The following is a 19,116-nucleotide window of genomic DNA, read 5'->3' on the forward strand; positions in this document are numbered from 1 at the left end:
GCCCAAGATCTTGTGCAGTGCACATTGTGTCAGAGTCTCTGAGTATAGAAGGGTTCCCCTATTCTGGACCCATGCTCATTTGTCAGAAGCTCTCCCTGGTTAGGGATAAGAGCTGTGAGGTCTGATCCTCACTTCACCCATCATCTGCTTCACCTTAGCCTCGTAATGGCAAGGTTAAGAGCAAACACAGCCCGTACAGACGACTTGCTGAGGCAGTCAAACCTATTGATTGAGCCCCCTTGTTTGGTTATAGAGTGTGCTGTGTGGATATCTGATTGACATGCTTGTTTGAGATGCTTGTTCTCATCTGATGTATGCTTGTATGTTGTTTACTTGTGTGCTTGCTTATTTCCTGGTTAGGATAGGCTTGCTTATGCAAGTAGGATAGAAACCTGAACTTAGGGCGACTTTGCATGACAACATCTAGGCTCGAGTCGTAGTCTCCCTCTGTTATCTGGTTAGGCTAGTCCTTTTTCCCTGCGTAGGGGAACTACATCGCCCTGATCCTTGTTCCAGACAAGGTATGTAGGCAGGTGGTCGTGCGAGACCACTCCGGGCAACCTTTTTCTTTTTTGCGTGTGTTTACTTGTTATCTGATTGTGTTTTGGTTCGGATGCCGACGTAAGCCCAGTAATTGGCTGTCGGGCTCCACGTTTGCCGTTTTATGTGCGTTTTGGTTCGGATGCCGACGTAATTCCATCCAGTGGTAGTCGGGCTCCATGTTTGCCACCCTTGCTTGTTTGTTGTTTTGTGTTGTTTGGCGTGCGTAAGCCGAACTACAGTGGCTCTGATTCTTGTTCCAGACAAGATATGTAGGCATAAGGTGCGATACCTTATCGAGCTCCCTTCTCCTAACCCCACCTGCGTTCCCCGTGTGTGTGTGATGTTTAGCAACCTATTCTTATTTTAGAACGTGGATCCCGTCGAGTACGACGGACGTGAGGGGTGCTAATACCTTCCCCTTGCGTAACCGACTCCCTTACCCTTTCTCTTTGGTCGCAAGACCATTTCCTTTCCAGGTTTCTCTGAGCGTTTCCTTTCCCTATCTTGGGATAAATAACGCGCAGTGGCGGCTCTGTGTTGTGTTTTTATTTGAGCTTCGCCGGTTGATTTTTCGCAGGATGCGACAGCTGGCGACTCTGCTGGGGATTATACATGTTGACCTGTGCTGGTCCATCGTCCCTAAGCGAGTCCTTCCTAGCGTTTTAGGATTAGTTTGGGTTGCTTATTGTGTGTTATTTATTGCATTTATTATGCTAACCAGTGTGTATCTATATTTGCATTAATGTCTGCATGCATCATACTATCATGTTGTTGCCATCCTCTGTGCAGGTGGTTCCTCTGTGTGGGGTGGGTGTTCCGAGTGGGGCTAAAACCCAGGCCCGAGTATACACCTAGGACTAGTGTGGTCTCATGTCGCCTCTTTCGTGTTAGGTTAATATGTGCCTGGCAGCATGATGTACCACAAGCCGGACGAGACTCATTTGGTAGTGCTCTTCTCTGTGGGTATTCCACTTTGTTTGAGTTACTCCGTCTGAGTTGTTGACTCTGGTGACCGATCATTTCCCGGATCTTTGGTTTAGACGGTCTTAAGGGAGCTACAATGGCACACCCGGAAGGGCAAACCCATTGAGTATCTCTGCCCGATTGTCGAGACTATTATCTGCCTTAGGATGACCTGATTAGAATTTACCTGTGAGGGGAGGGTGATTCTTTCAGATGCATGTTCAGATGGTGACTCAGATGGTGACCTTTTGTTCCGTGGATCAGAGTCCTATTTATAAGTCGGATTTATGGCCGTTTATTTCAGAGACGCCGGAGGGCTGTCCGAGTTATTTATCAGTGGGGATCCGTTTATTTCAGGATTCCCCGGGCCGAGTTGTTTATCAGTGGGGATCCGTTTATTTCGGGATTCCCCGGGCCGATTCAGATGATGATGGGTATCTGCTCAGAGATTGGTGACAGTGATGATGATGATGTATCTTTCTTCCGTTTATTTCGGAACCTGTGGGTCTGATTGATGATGGTACACTCCTCAGATGGTTATGATCAGTTCAGAGATCAGATTCAGAGCAACAGATGATCAGATGACTTGGAGGATGGCCCAGTGCATTGCATTCATGCATCATTCTCATTTTGCATTCATCTGCATCAAACTCACGCCTAGCCATATGGGGAGTATTATTGATTGAGAATCTGGTTGAGAGACATCTTGAATTTCAGAATATGGATGTCAAAATGTTGTCTGTCTCGATGAAATCAGAATCAAAGGACAGAAGCTTCCTCATATGGATAGACGTTGCATTCATGCATATTAACCTGTTTGCTGTTTTGCAGGAATCATTGCTCGCGCTCGTAGAGTCATCCCTTTGCACTCAACCCGTCCTCACAGATATTATACCAGGCGCAACACTCCTCGACTGATGGATCTCCCAAGTACTGATCTCCTCGAGCTGAAGGACAAGATGACTGAGCTGATCAACATCATGCAGGGTTTTGTAGTTGATCAGAAAGCTTTGGCTGACAAAGTTGAAAAGCTCGAGCGGGCTTCAGCTGCTAACAGTGGGGTTAACCTGGATGGAGTCTCCAACCAGGGGCTGGGTGGTTCTCGCGACGGCGGAAAGAGGACAACCATTGGTGTGGTGAATAATGCTGGTGCTGGTGGCCAACCGGGGCAGAATCTGAAGGATAATATGTTCCCTCCATTCTATGGCTTCGATGAAGATAGGGAGGAAGACAGAGAGGCTGATCAGTTCTCGATGCACAATGAGCCATTCGGTCAGTATGGTGTCCAACCACAAAGCAAAGAGATTCAGTTTCTGGCAGAGAAGGTAAGGGCTCTGGAAAGCCATGCTACTCCAGGGATGATCAACATGTCGAATATGGGGCTGGTCGAGGGGATTGTGATCCCACCAAAGTTCAAAGCGCCTGCATTTGACAAATACAATGGAAGTTCCTGCCCAGAGACTCACCTTCAGGCTTTCGTCCGCAAGATCTCTGCATACACTACAGATCAAAAACTGTGGATGTACTTCTTCCAGGACAGTCTGTCTGGAGGATCCTTGGAGTGGTACACCAAGTTGAAATCTGCTGACATCAAGAGCTGGCAGGATCTGGGAGATGCATTCTTTAAACAGTATCAGTTCAATGCTGATATGGCTCCGAGTCGTACCCAGCTGCAGGGTATGTCTCAGAAAAGTAACGAGGGGTTTAAAGAATATGCTCAAAGATGGAGAGAGTTGGCTGCCAGAGTGCAACCTCCTCTAGTGGACAGAGAGATGTCTGATCTCTTCATGGGTACCCTGCAAGGGGTTTTTGCTGAAAGGATGGTTGGTTGTCCGGTAACCAACTTTGCTGACATTGTGGTGGCAGGGGAGAGAATCGAAAGTTGGCTGAAAATGGGAAAGATACAAGGTATTGCCTCGTCATCAACATCAAAGAAGCCATTCGGGAACGGTCAGCGCAAGAATGAGGGTAATACCAGTGCGGTCTACGCTCAGAGAGGACCCAGTAGGGATCGTTACTTCCAGCACACCGCTGCGGTAACTATTCCTGCTGACAATCAGCCTGCACAACAGTAACAGCAGCGTCAGCCATTTCAGCAGAGGTCTCAGAGGGCAGGATATCCAGTCAGGAGGAGGATGAGTGATCGGCATTTTGACAGGCCGCCTGTGACATACTCTGTCCTATTGAAAAAGTTGAAAGATATGGGGCTGGTACAGTTGAGGACTTTGGCGCCTATGAGACCTGATCAGAGGCCAGCCAATTTTGATGAAAATGTCAAATGTGAATTCCATTCGGGTGCTCCCGGGCACAGTGTAGAGGACTGCAAAGCTTTTAAGCACGTAGTCCAAGACCTGGTGGATTCCAAGGCTATTAACTTTGCTCCATCTCCCAACGTTAATGCCAATCCCATACCGGCACATGGTCAGGCGATGGTGAGTGCAATTGCTGAAGATTCGGGTCACGCCTATACAGTGGGTGAAGAGACTGATGGTAACTGCAGGTTTGATGGTTGGATAAAACCGTGCGTACCAGGAAGCTGGAAGGCTTAAAAAAGGATCAGCACTGTCACTCGTCCGGAAGAGTAATGATTTCTGTTTTGATTTTATCTGCATGAAAGCCATACGTGTTGCCCGACACGTAATGGTTCATTGTAAGGGCCACCTCATGTTTAAATTTGCATTTTCTGCATCATTAATAAATGGATGTTTTTCAGTCAAAAAGCGGTGTTCCCTGTTTTTCATTTATTTTTGCAGTTTAAAAACAAATAAAAATGGCAATGTTTATTTTCATTTTTCCTTTTTGATTTGTCTCGTCCCAAAGTCGAAAAATAATTCTCCGGATCTCGTTGATAACGATTCGGTTACACCTCATATGACTTCGACAAACCGAGCAATCATGCCAAAGAAGAAGACGAAGAAGACTGTGATTTGCTGGAATTAGCCAGGTTGTCGAAACAAGAGGAGAAGGTGATTCAGCCGCTCGAGGGGCGATGCGAGATTGTTATTCCAAGCACCGCCGAGGTCAGAAAGGAAGTGAAAATTGGAGCCGCTTCAGAGGCGAGTCGAGAGCAGAATGGTAGCCATGTTAAAAGAGCATGTGGATGCCTTCACCTGGTCATGTCAGGATATGCCAGGGTCGAATATCGGTATCGTTGTGCACAAGCTACCATGGAGAGAAGACTGTCCTCTAGAGAAGCAGAACGCCAATGCCTGTATCTGAGGGCCATGGTGACTTTGTTTCATGATATGACTCATCATGAAATTGAATGTTATGCTATGACATGATAGCAAAGTCCCAAACAGGAGAGGGGCATCTGGCAGACTGGGGGCAAGTCGTTTGACCAGTTGAGACAATTCAAACTGAGGTTGAATTCGAATCAGTGCACTATCAGAGTGTGGGGCCGGTAAGCCGATGGGGTTCATTGTAAGAGAGGAATCGAGGTTGATCCTGCAAAAAAAAAAAATAAAAAAAATGTGCCTGAACCGAGGAAAAACAGAAAAAGAGGTTCGTGGTTTCCTAGAAAGATTGAACTACCTGTCATGGTTCATATCTCATCTAACAGCCACGTGTGAACCTATATTCAAGCTGTTGAAAAAAAAAAGGAGATCAAACGGTCAGGTGAAATAATGAGTGCCAAGGGGCATTGAAAAAATGAAAGATTAAGTTGCAGGAACCTCTGATTCCGATACCTCCTGTGGAATGAACAACCATCAATTTTGTACTTGACGGCCTTCGAGGGGTCTATGAGGTGTATCGGGTCAGCATGACGAGTCTTGTCGAAAAGAGCATGCAATTTACCTTAGCAAAAAGTTTACCGACTGTGAAACAATACATTCACTGTTCGAGAAAACTTGTTGTACTTTGGCATAGGCTGCTCGCCGACTGAGACAGTTTATGCTGGTTCATACCGCTTTGTGGATTTCCGAGATGGATCCGATCGAGTATGTGTTTGAGAAGCCAGCATCGACCGGATGGGTTGTGAGAGGGCAAAAGAATGTCGATACGATTTGGGATACTCTCAGAAAGCAATCAAGGGGTGTATTGCCTGATTACATCTCTCTGCAACCCATTGAGGATTATCAACCGATGAAGTTTGAGTTCCCTGATGAGGACATCTCGAGGTGCTCTGATCGAAAGATTGAGTGTAGCCGATCCCGGAGGAGGGGCCTGACCCTGAATCCGAACGGATTCTGATGTCTGATGGGGAGGTTAAGGAGAATAAGATTTTGTTGCCCGGATAACGTTTGAATACACCAACGACGGTGTGATTGAGTAGGAAACTGGTATCCTGGGTATTGATCTTCGGTGTGTCTACTGGGGCAACTCCTTTCTCATTGGTATATGGAATGGAGGCGGTATTATCTGTTGAGGTTCAGATTCCCTCTTTGAGAGTCCTGATGGACGTGAAGTTGCAAGAGGCTGAATGGGTAAGGACCCGGTACGAAGAGTTGAGCCTGATTGAGGAAAGGAGGCTGGCAGCCATCTGTCATGGGCAGTGGTACCAGCAACGGATGAAGCGTGCTTTTGACAGAAAGGTGCGACCTCGGGTATATCACGTAGGTGATATGGTGCTGAAAAGGATCCTTCCTCCTCAAAACGATTGTAGGGGCAAATGGACACCGAATTATGAAGGTCCGTTCGTGGTCAAGAAGGTTTTCTCTGGCGGAGCCTTGTTGCTAACGACCACGGATGGCGAAGATTTTCCATCCCCTGTGAATGCGGACGCAGTTAAAAAATACTTCGTATAAATTGACCCGCTGGACGAAAAGAACAAAATAGTCCAGGCAAAAATGGGCATCCCGGCGAACCAAAAACAGAAGAAAGGTTCGGGCAAAAATTAGGGATAAAATGAAAAATTGTACACCCGGCAAGTCGAAAACCTGGAAAGGCGACTTGGGCAAAAAGGGGTATCCCGGTGGATTGAAAACCCGAAAGGGCGGTCCAGGCAGAAGAGGGATTGAAACGAACAACTGCGTCTAGCATGATCGTTTGTGCTTTGATTAAAGCATCATGGATAATACCCGGTAGGGATCAGTCAGAAACGTCTTGTTCAGAAGGCAGAAAGCATGGAGAGTCTGAGGACATATGGGGTGTAACCGAGTTGGAACTCGATGAGATCACGGGTTTCACATTGCCATTAGGATAGATTTTTCCTTTTGTGCGCAATTACCTCTTTTCAGGAATTGCTTCCTTTGTATTGCTCAATATGAGCCACACTTTTTCCAATCAATAAAATGCATATTCAGTCAAATAATTTTGTTTTTTGTTTTCATTACCGCTTTGATTGCAAAAACATCCAGATATTTTTGATAAAGAATTTTGCATTTTAAGACATACAGGTCCCTTCCAATGCATGTTTATAAGATTGAAAGCTTGAAATCTTATTCGGAAGGTTGAGTGACCCAAGTGTTGAAATCTTGACACGCCTGGGGCACGGTTTTATCTAACGATCTGTTTTGCAGGTACTGTTAGGTATTCTTCACTCACTTGCAGGTTGTGATGTGAAAGCTGTTGATAAAACAGATCCCCAGAGAGTTCGCTCAGGGACGAATGAATGAAGGGATGACGAAGAGACGTTGAGACGTACGATGATCCTTGATGATAATCAAGAAGACTCTTCAAAGTCGGAAGACTTGAAAGTATGTAATTCCCCGCAGAGTCTGATCAGGGACGAGTGCATGAAGGACGGTAGGAAGAGGCGACGTCGAGACGTCCGACGACCTTTGGAATTAATCAAGAAGACTCTTCAAAGTCGGAAGATTGAAAAGTTTGTGTAAATCCCAGGAGTACGTTTCTCGTCGAGCACGGAGCGATTGGGAATACAAGATGATGGAGCAGAAAATGTCCAGACGAGTCTGGGAATTCTCAAAAGTGGAAAGCTGATACAAGATTGGAGGTGGATACCGTGGTTCGACGAGTCGATGGGTGTTCTGTACCTACTTTTCTCATTTCCCAGCGAGGTCCCCAAGCAGAGTTATGAGGACTAACTCCCCAGCAGATCTAAGGTCTGTGGATTTCTCCAGCCGAGTCAGGATGGTTATCTCCGGCAGGTTTACAATGGTGTTTCCTCAGCAGCCAGGCCAGAAGGTTGTTATCCCCGAGTGGAGCGGGTCTTTTTCAAAGAAATATATCTCCAGCAGTGTTCATCCTACCAGAGGATTGAGTAAGTGCCCGTAGTGGACAGATATCAGCGACCCCAGCTGAGCTGATTCTACCTATGGATTGCGTGGGTTGTCCCCAGCGGAGTAGTATGCATTCCCTAGCAGGGTCAGGATGGTTATCCCTAGCAGGTGTCAGATCGATGCTTCCCCAGTTGCCAGGCCTGGAGGTGGCTATTTTCCCAGCAGAGTATCTGTGAGCATTTTCCCAGTAAAGTCGACAGGTATCTGTGAGGGTTCTCCAAGCAGAGTCGGGATTGATATCCCCAGCAAGTCAAGAGCTATTGTATCCCCACAGAGTGTTGGTGGTGCTTATCCCCAGCAGGTTCTCGAGCGGATTGGGTGCAAAGGAGGTTCTTCCCCAGCAAGGGTTGCCTTTTTCCCAGCAGCAGTGTTATTTCCCCAGCAGGGTGGAATCGGAGTATTGACGAGTTCCTCAGCAGAGTGTCTCGTGCTCCTCAGAAGAGTCCCTTGAGGGGGATGATTTTTATGCCTTCATCATGTAAATAAGCATAGCATATTGCATAGAAAAAATAAAATCGCGTAGCATTTCCATAATTATGGAGCATTACGCAGAGAAAAATCGATCATTCATCATTGCAAGCATAAGCTAGTCTCAAGCCGTGGTTACCGTTTGAGAGGTGGTTTTACCAGAAGTAGAGGTGTTACTCCGAGGAGTTTGGCCTCATGATTTGATCAAAGGTATTTCCCCAGTAGTGCGATACTGGAGGAGTTTTTCCGTCGAGCAGAGATGGAAAGGTTACGCGATCAGCGCGATTCAAGCCGTGGTTACCGCTTGAAGGTTTGGTTTCATCCAGAAAGCGAAGATGTTACTCCGAGGAGTTCAGCATCATGACGTCAGATCAGCAATGTTCCCCAGTAGTGCGATATTGGAGGAAATGTTTCCGTCGGACAGAGATGGAAATAATATCAGAAGACGTTACGCGATCAGCGCGATTCAAGCCGTGGTTACCGCTTGAGGATTGGTTTTATCAGACAGTGAAGGTGTTACTCCGAGGAGTCTAGCATCATGGTTTTAATCAAGGATATTCCCCAGTAGTACGATACTGGAGGGTAAGTTTCTGTCGAGCAGAGATGGGAATGTTAATCAAGAAAGTTTCGGGGTCCAAAAAGAAAAACAAGAAAGAAGATAATCCCCAGCTAAACGCGAAGTGTTTGTTTGCCAGGGTTGAATAGAGAGCAGTCGGCTCAGGGCTTGTTATCCTCAGCATGGGTCGTTGTGGCACTCCGGCCAGTTTCCGATTTCCAGATCGAAGAGGTTCTCCACAATCAGGACGAAGAACTTGCGGCAATCCGGCCAGTTTCCGATTTCCAGATCGAAGAAGTTTCCGATTTCCAGATCGAAGAAGTTTCCGATTTCCAGATCGAAGAAGTTTCCGATTTCCAGATCGAAGAAGTTTCCGATTTCCAGATCGAAGAGGTTCTCCACAATCAGGACGAAGAACTTGTGGCATTCCGGCCAGTTTCCGATTTCCAGATCGAAGAAGTTTCCGATTTCCAGATCGAAGAGGTTCTCAACCATCAGGACGAAGAACTTGTGGCACTCCGGCCAATTTCCGATTTCCAGATCGAAGAAGCTCATGATGATTAGATCGATGCAGCTTGCGGCAATCCGGCCAGTTTCCCGGTATCCAGACCGAAGTGGTATCCAGACCGAAGAGGTGTCCAAACCAAAGTGGTGTTCAGGCCAAGAAAATGAAAAAGAAGAGAAAATTCCGGGGTTCAAGAAAATGAAAAAGGAGAGCGGGGTTCAAATGCAGAGATCCGAGGATCGTTAGTGCAGAAAATTTCGGGGTCCAAGAAAATAAAAAAAAATAATAATAGAAAAAAAATAGAGAAAACCTTGGGGTTCAAGAAAAGGAAAAAAGAAGAGAATAATAATCCCGAGCGGATATGTGGTGTTCAGGCCATGGTTATCCCTGTGTTACCATTTATTTTGGTATCCAGGTCGACGTTTTGAATTTGTTTCTTCGCCGATGCTGACAGGCGTTGTTAATTATTATCCCATCAGAGTGCAAATTGTTCGTCTGTTCTTGATATTCAATCACTCTTCACCCTGATCATCCGAAAGCCGAGGCTATTTCGTATCGACAGGTTCACAGTGGATTGAATAGGGGCAGCTGTAACACCTCAAAATTTGCCCTCCTCTCTTGGGACTAGCATTATCATTGTACATATCATTTTAGGTCATTAGGCATTGCATATTGCATATCATGTGGTTACATTGTGCAAGCTATTCTCCCAAGTCTTGTTCAGAAGATGAGGAAGTCAAAGTGCAAGCCTAGGGTTTATTGACTGATCATTGGCCATCTGAGGATGGGGCAGTTCAAATAAGGGTTTCATGATTCTCAAAGGATGTTGGTCTTCATCTTGATTGCAATGATACATCATCATCATCATGGTTTGATATCATCAGAAGATGCAAGAGATTGAAGCTCATTCCTTGAGATTAGGGTTTTGACCACTGGTCAACCCTAATCAGTTGCATTGGGCCAATCAGGGCATAATCAGGAGATGGGGTTTATGATGGTTATGGGGTTCATTCTTTGATTATATTGAGCTTATTGAGGCTAGGGTGTCACCCTTGAGCCATTTCAGTTGAAGATTGGAGCTCAGATTGATCTATGCATTGCCAAATTCATCTATCAGTTGAAAAAGTCAACTGTGGTCAACTGTACATGATTTGATGGATTTGGAGGTGGAAATGAGTTGGATACACTTCATTCATGTTGGAACAAGTGTTAAATGACATTGCAAAGCTTAAGAATGAATAAAATCAAGTCAAGACAAAAACTGCCAAAAATAGAAAGTGACTTGTAATAGAAGTTTCCAAAAATGGAAAGTTTTTGACCTCAAGACCACGTGTCCAAGAATGCTTCAAATGAAAATTTGTTCAACATGAAAGTTGTAGATCTTGTTCTCACCTTTCCAAAAAGTCCAAGAACTTGAAAATCCCATGTATGGTTGGAAAGTTATGGCTCAGTGAAATTCAAAAATGACCCATAATCAGGAGGCCATAACTTCCACATGGTTTGTCCAAATTGCAAGTTCTTTATATGCACAAACTCCATTTGACATGTACTTTCATGGTGCATAATTGTATTTTTCCAAAAATGGTCAATGCAAAAAGTCAAATTTCAACTGGACAGTTAAATGGACCAAGGGCAATATTGTCCAACTTGTGAAATAATTGGAATTTTTGAGTGGGGATTTTTGCAACACCTTATAAATGGCATTTGAAATTTGTTGGAATTATCATTTCATGGTAAAGGCTTGTAATTTGAGAATTGGCTTGAAAAATGAAATGGCAAAAATGGACAAAGTGGCATTCACATGTGAATTTCAAAAATACACAACCAATGAGAGTGCACCAAGTTGCAACAGCTCACACATGTCATTTAGAGAGTGTGTGAGCTGTCAAATAGGTGGCAATGAGCTGGCATGTGAAATTCCTTTTTTGCCCTCACTTGGAAATAACCACTTTCACTAACAAATGCATTTGGTTGATTAAACATGTTTAGGTGGTAATTAAGCATTGGTATATAATCTTAATCACTTTCTAAGCATAACAGATTTTCACATTCACCAAAACCAGATCTGAAACCTTTCCAATTCTCTCAATTTCCTCAAGAACACCAAAACTTCAAATCCAAAATTCATCATCAATTCTTGATCAATCTTGAGAATTCTTTTTGCATTGAACTCCTCTCATCATCTTCTCAAACTGTTTGTGGAGTTTGGATTGGAAAAAGCTCGGAATCGTGACTGTCCAACATAGCCTCATCCATGGTGAATCAAGATTTGGCGCGGTAGGAGCAATCTCTCTCGAACCTGAGCTTTGTATGCAACTTCTTGTAGCTTCTAGGCCATCTGTTTCAAGGAATTAAGCATCGAAACTCCACGGATCGTGACTGCCTTCGAATTGAGGTTAGTATTCGAGTAACACGATTTTTCAATTGGTTATAGGCGTTTTGTAGCTTGTTTATCATAGATCGTAGTGGTGCTGTTGGTTTTAGAAATGGATAACCGTAGGTGGAGAAATCTGAACTCGAAGCTTTGAATGTGAAACTTTAGTCGATCGATCCGTGAGATTTAGGAACTTGTAGGTTAAATCATAGACATAATTGAGATCCTGAGAGTGAGACCTTTCCAACGGTTATTCATTTGTGAGATTTGGTTGAGTTTTGAGCAAAACCGATTTTGGACTTGGAGGTTGAGTTGTGCGAGGAAGACGATGGAGTTTGCTGGCCTGTTACTGTTTGATCCATAATTCCATTTGAATTTTTGAATAAGGCGTTTACCGCCCCCGCCTGTAACTAATTACAGATCTGCCATTGGAACTTTTAATCATTTTAATTTAATTCATAAAAATTCTAAAAAAATCATAATCATGTTCAAAAATTCATAGAAAATTATAGAAAATTCAGAAAAATATGAGGATTGTTTCTTTGACTTCCTTGTTGACTTTAGGATTTTTTTGACTTATTGGTCAAAGTTGTGCATGGTAGGATTATTGTTTGACATAGGCTTGTTTCACATGTATTCATTTTTGATACATTTTACCAAATCCAATGTGAAATGCTCATGGTTACAAATAAATTCTTGACAATTTTTGTGACAATTGTAGACTGGTTGATGTTTATTCACATGTAAATTTCATGAATTTTTGATACCTGATCATTGAGTTATGAATTATTGAACTTAGGTGTGACAATTTGTGTCACACCTCATTGTGTCAACTTGCTGGATTTAATTGAGTGACCTAGGCTTGGTAGAATGAAATGAAATTTTGCATGGTGAATCATTAACATGTTAAGATGCTATATGAATTTTTGTGGAATTTTACATTGCATTTTCAAATTGATTGTGATTTTTCATTTCTGTTGGTCAAATTTACAAGCTCATGTGATACATGTTGGTAGATTTAATGTGAAATGCTCATATGGTATTGGATGATCATGAAATTTGATATGCTTGTAATAGACACATAATGTGACATCCCTGTTTTGGTCTCATCCATTTCTTTTTTGTTTTCATTGAGTTATGAATTTTTGAAGTGGAAGCATGTGTTGATGTTGTGATTTGGAGCATATAATTGTGTCTGTTTTTGTTGATTTTCATTGACATGGTTCTATTTGCCCAATTAAGCTGAAATTTGGTGTGCCATACTTGGATTAGGTCCTGTTTAGGTGTAATTTATTTGAGAATTTTTGGATTTGTTTTGATATGGATTTGAATGCAATAGTTCTGTTTGCATGTTTGGTGCTTCATTTGAGCTAGTTTGCCTTATTTTGTGCATAAAATGAACATAATGAATGATATGGACATGAGACTAATGGTGTTTGCTCTTGTTTGATATTAATTTGACTTTGGTTGGTAAATACCTTGCTGTTTAGGAATTTTTCTTGCCTTTGGACCCTAGGCTTAGCCTAGTGGTCTTGTTGCTAATGTTTGCTTGATTTTTCAGGATCAAAAGCATAATGCACATGGAGAATGAATCAAGTTAAATGCAATTGATGTTGTTTGATGTTTGTACACTAACATAACATTGTTTTGTAGGTTGTGAAGTTTGGGCTTGAACTTTGAGCTTGCTTTGTTGTGCATTGATCTGTATAGATTAACTGATTAAACTTTTGCTGTTTAGTTTTGTCTGTCTGGGTACTAACTGTGTTTGACTGTTTCCAGGTACTTTTAGTTGCTCAGTTCCTTGTGAACTTTTGCTTTGCTTTGCTTAAGCAACTTGCATTGAGGTATAACTTCCTAACTTCATGTAGTCTGGAGACCCGGCTGTTACCGGGTCGGGCAAATAAATGTCTGAAGTCCTCCTTAAGAGGCAATGATTGTGGTTGTTTATTTTTCGTGCCAAGCAGGTGAAAGTCCTTTAAATAAGGCAATTGGTGGAAGGTAGGGGTATGCAGTCTACCCCCCACTATTCTGTGAGTCTTCTCCTTGCTCCCATTACATGGTTGTAGCATTGAGATCCAAGCCCAAGATCTTGTGCAGTGCACATTGTGTCAGAGTCTCTGAGTATAGAAGGGTTCCCCTATTCTGGACCCATGCTCATTTGTCAGAAGCTCTCCCTGGTTAGGGATAAGAGCTGTGAGGTCTGATCCTCACTTCACCCATCATCTGCTTCACCTTAGCCTCGTAATGGCAAGGTTAAGAGCAAACACAGCCCGTACAGACGACTTGCTGAGGCAGTCAAACCTATTGATTGAGCCCCCTTGTTTGGTTATAGAGTGTGCTGTGTGGATATCTGATTGACATGCTTGTTTGAGATGCTTGTTCTCATCTGATGTATGCTTGTATGTTGTTTACTTGTGTGCTTGCTTATTTCCTGGTTAGGATAGGCTTGCTTATGCAAGTAGGATAGAAACCTGAACTTAGGGCGACTTTGCATGACAACATCTAGGCTCGAGTCGTAGTCTCCCTAGTGTTGTGTCTCCCTCTGTTATCTGGTTAGGCTAGTCCTTTTTCCCTGCGTAGGGGAACTACATCGCCCTGATCCTTGTTCCAGACAAGGTATGTAGGCAGGTGGTCGTGCGAGACCACTCCGGGCAACCTTTTTCTTTTTTGCGTGTGTTTACTTGTTATCTGATTGTGTTTTGGTTCGGATGCCGACGTAAGCCCAGTAATTGGCTGTCGGGCTCCACGTTTGCCGTTTTATGTGCGTTTTGGTTCGGATGCCGACGTAATTCCATCCAGTGGTAGTCGGGCTCCATGTTTGCCACCCTTGCTTGTTTGTTGTTTTGTGTTGTTTGGCGTGCGTAAGCCGAACTACAGTGGCTCTGATTCTTGTTCCAGACAAGATATGTAGGCATAAGGTGCGATACCTTATCGAGCTCCCTTCTCCTAACCCCACCTGCGTTCCCCGTGTGTGTGTGATGTTTAGCAACCTATTCTTATTTTAGAACGTGGATCCCGTCGAGTACGACGGACGTGAGGGGTGCTAATACCTTCCCCTTGCGTAACCGACTCCCTTACCCTTTCTCTTTGGTCGCAAGACCATTTCCTTTCCAGGTTTCTCTGAGCGTTTCCTTTCCCTATCTTGGGATAAATAACGCGCAGTGGCGGCTCTGTGTTGTGTTTTTATTTGAGCTTCGTCGGTTGATTTTTCGCAGGATGCGACACTTGTGGGTGAAAAGTGCAACTTCGTGCGTATCATGTGGGAGACGCGTTGTTGAAAAGGATCCTTCCTCCTCAACGATCGTAGGGGCGGTGGATATACGGTTATGAATGTCCATCCGTGGTCAAGAAGGCGTTCCTTGACAGAGCTTTGTTGTCAACGACCATGGATGACGAAGATTTTCCATCCCTTGTGAATGCGGACGCAGTTAAAAGATACTTCGTAAAAAAGAGACCCGCTGGACGAAAAGAATAAAAAGTCCAGGCAAAAAAGGGCATCCCGGCGAACCAAAAAAAAAGAAGGAAAAGGTTCGGGCAAAAGTTAGGGATAAAAAAAGAAAAAACCGTACACCCGGCAAGTCGAAAACCCCACAAGGGCGACTTGGGCAAAAAAGGGTATCCCGGTGGACTGAAAACCCGAAAAGGCGGTCCAGGCAAAAGAGGGATTGAAATGAACAACTGCGTCCAACATGATCGTTTGTGCTTGGGATATGACTTGGATAATCTCCGACAGAGATCGATCGGAAGCGTCTTGTTCAGAAGACAGAAAGTGCGGAAAGTCTTGAGGACATATGGGGTGTAACCGAGTTGAAACCCGATGAGATCACGGTTTCACATTGCCATTAGGATAGATTTTCCTTTTGTGCGCGATCACCTCTTTTCAGGGATTGCTTCCTGTGTGTTGCTCGGTTTTGAGCCACCTTTTTTCAGTCAATAAATGCATGTTCAGTCAAATAATTTTGATTTTGTCTTCATTACCGCTTTGATTGCGAAAACATCTGTTTATTTTTTATAAGAATATTTGCATTTTGAAACATAGAGGTCCCTTCCGATGCATGCTTATAAGATTGGAATCTGGAAATCTTATTCGGAAGTTTGAGTGACCTAGGTGTTGAAATGTTGGCACGCCTGGGGCACGCTTTTATCTAACGATCTCTTGTGCAGGTGCTGTTAGATATCTTCATTCACTTGCAGTTTGTGATGGAAAACCTTTTGACAAAAGATCCCTGCAGAGTCCAATCAGGGGCAAGGGATAGAAGAACGGTGAAAAGACGGCGAAAGAAGGACGACGATCCTAGAGAGTAATCAAGAAGACTCTTCAAAGTCTGAAGATTAGAGAGTTAGCCCGGATCTGAGGAGATCATTCGTCTCAAAGCAAAGAAAAGACGAGAATACTAAGTGATGAATCAGAAAAGACCAGATGAGTCTGGGAGCTCTTAAAAGTGGAAAGTTGACACGGTGGTTGGATGGTGAAGGTCAGTGTTCGTCGAATCGAAGGGTGTTCTGTGTCAAATAAGTCGTATCTCCCCAGTGGATTTGGGAGTGTTATCTCCACAGCAGATTCGAGATCGGTGTCTCCCCAACGAGCTTGAAAGTTTGCTATGTCCCCAGCGGAGTTGTCTGTGGGTAGATTGTTTCTCATCCAGCAGGTTCTAAGCGCATTTCCCCAGCAGAGTTGTGTTTGTTTTCCAAGGCTGAGATGGGTAGTCTTCCTAGCGGAGGTTTGTATTGATGGTTTTCCCCCAGCGAAGTCCCCAAGCGGATCAGGTTCGGTGAAAATTATCCCCAGTAGAGATAAGCATTGTTCGCTTCCCTTAGCAGGGTAGTCCCCAGGCAGAGCGGGTTCGATGGAGATCATCCCCAGCAAGGGTTATCTTTCCCCAGCAGGGTGGAAATTGACGTGGTATTGAAATCCTCAGCAGAGTTCCTTGAGCTCCCCGGTGTTGTCTCTGGAGGAGACGTGTTTTTATGCATTCAACATTTAGATAAGCATAGCATATTAAACATTAGTGCGTAGCATTTCAATGATCATGGAGCATTGCGCTAAAAAAAACTCATGCATCAGCATTGCAAACATAAGTTAGCCCTAGGCCGTGGTGACCATCCGAGAATGGGTTGTCGGAAGAGTTTAGCATCGTGCCATTGGATCGATTTCAGAACTGGGTTCCCCAGCAGGGTAGAGAGGTTGGTGTTTTCCCAACAAGTGACTCCTTAGTTGAGTGGGTATCCCCAACAATGCTACTCCCCACAAGATTGGTAGCATCTTGCAAGCAGATGTGGGTGTGTCTGATCTCTCCATATAGAGTCGACCCCTTAGGCAGAAAGTGTCTACCATTTCCTTCTGCACTCCCCACTGAGTTATATCCTCGTGGATTACGGTTGTTTCCGTTCCCTCCCTACGCACATAATGGGATGGGTTTTCCCTATTGAGTTCTTTCCTCATTAGGATGAGTCTTGATTCAGTCTGCCTTTTTGGATCGATCCTAAATTGGCTTCCTATTGGCTGTCTCTTGTGCCTCCCTGTGGTATAAATGAATAGTTGCTCACTAACCGGCACTCATTCATCTTATCCTCAGCGGAAGTTGTTGGCTTCTACCCACTAACCGGTAGTTGTAAGTCTTATCTTTGTGGTTTTCTACCTACTACCCGGTAGATGTAAACCCTCTTTTCTCCCCTTTGTGGAGTCAACCCTTGTGCTCATCCTAGTCGATGACGGTTACTTTTCCGTGGTTTTCTACCTACGAACCGGTAGATGTAATCCCCTCTTTGCGGTTATCATTATCCAGTTTTCGATATTGATAGTCCTTTTCCCTTTTGGATGTTTGCTTTGATTAAGTAATCTTATCCCCAGCGGGTCTTCCCCTTTCTTTTGGATAATTGCTCTGAGTAAGCCATTTTATCCTCGGTGGGTCCTCTTCCATTCACCATTTGCCGGTAATGTTTGTGGTTTCCCCTTTTGATTGGTCATCTTTACATACTTAGTCTGGTATCTTGATGCCTTTCTTTTCGGTTGATTTATCCTTTGACAACCTACAACCCGGTTATGGATGATCTTCCATGCGAGTATATTATCTACGTTTTGACGGCTATAGATAATATATCTCATGCGCTCTTTGGTTGAACCCTTTGTTTGTTTCCCCAACTGAGTAAGATTTGTATTCCTTGTGGAATCGAATGTCCATCCTTTAATAAGATTGCTTTCGCTCTCTTCAGGATGATGAGTGTTTTGGAACACAAACCAATTCACGCTTTGGTCGGTCACTTGTTTTATGCCTACAACCCGGTATCCTTGGTGTTCCTTCCTTCCTGCTCCCTTTTGCGACCTTGGTCCCCTGTGGAGTCAGATTTTCCTGAGTCGAAATATGCCTCTTCAGGTTTTTCTCAGATGTTTTGGTTGATTGATATATTTCGCACGTACACCGGTCTTTGATATTCATTCTTCCCGATCTTGTTACCAACTAACCGATAACACCTCACCCCTTTCTTTTCCCATTCATCCGTTGATGTCTGGTCACCTCTCCGTTGGTGTCGATAAACGTCGAGCTTCTCCCATTCATCCGTTGATGTCTGGTCACCTCTCTGTTGGTGTCGGTAAACGTTAAGTTTTTCCTATTCGTCTGTTGGCGTCTAGTTGTATCACTTCCCATTCATCCGTTGATGTCTAGTCACCTCTCCGTTGGTGTCGATAAACGTCGAGCTTCTCCCGTTCGTCAATTGACGTCTGGTCGAGTATTCCCATTCATCCGTTGATGTTTGGTCACCTGTCCGTTGGTGTCGGTAAACGTTGAGTTTTTCCTATTCGTCCGTTGGCGTCTAGTTGTATCATTTCCCATTCATCCGTTGATGTCTGGTCACCTCTCCGTTGGTGTCGATAAACGTGGAGCTTCTCCCATTCGTCCGTTGACGTTTGGTCGAGTCTTCCCATTCATCTGTTGATGTCTGGTCACCTCTCTGTTGGTGTCGATAAACGTCGAGCTTCTCCCGTTCGTCCGTTGACGTCTGGTCGAGTATTCCCATTCATCCGTTGATGTCTGGTCACCTCTCCGTTGGTTTCGGTAAACGTCGAGTTTTTCCCATTCGTCCGTTGACGTTTGGTTGTATCTCTTTCTCCCATTCATCCGTTGATGTCCGGTCACCTCTCCGTTGGTGTCGATAAACATCGAGCTTCTCCCGTTCGTCCGTTGATGTCTGGTCGAGTCTTCCCATTCATCCGTTGATGTCTGGTCACCTCTCCGTTGATGTCGATAAACGTCGAGCTTCTCCCGTTCGTCTGTTGACGTATGGTCGAGTCTTCCCATTCATCCGTTGATGTCTGGTCACCTCTCCGTTGGTATCGATAAACGTTGAATTTTTCCCATTCGTCCGTTGACGTCTGGCTGTATCTTTTCATTGATAAAAATCAAAGTCCCCAGTGAAGTCGTTGGTAAACGTCTTGTCTGTTTCGGTGATAAATATCAGATCCCGGTGGAAGTTGCCATTGGTGAACAGTCTTTTCTTGGATCACCGCGGAGTGCAAATTTCTACG

The sequence above is a fragment of the Lathyrus oleraceus genome, chromosome 4 (assembly GCF_024323335.1).
Source record: "Lathyrus oleraceus cultivar Zhongwan6 chromosome 4, CAAS_Psat_ZW6_1.0, whole genome shotgun sequence".
Classification (NCBI taxonomy): domain Eukaryota; kingdom Viridiplantae; phylum Streptophyta; class Magnoliopsida; order Fabales; family Fabaceae; genus Lathyrus; species Lathyrus oleraceus.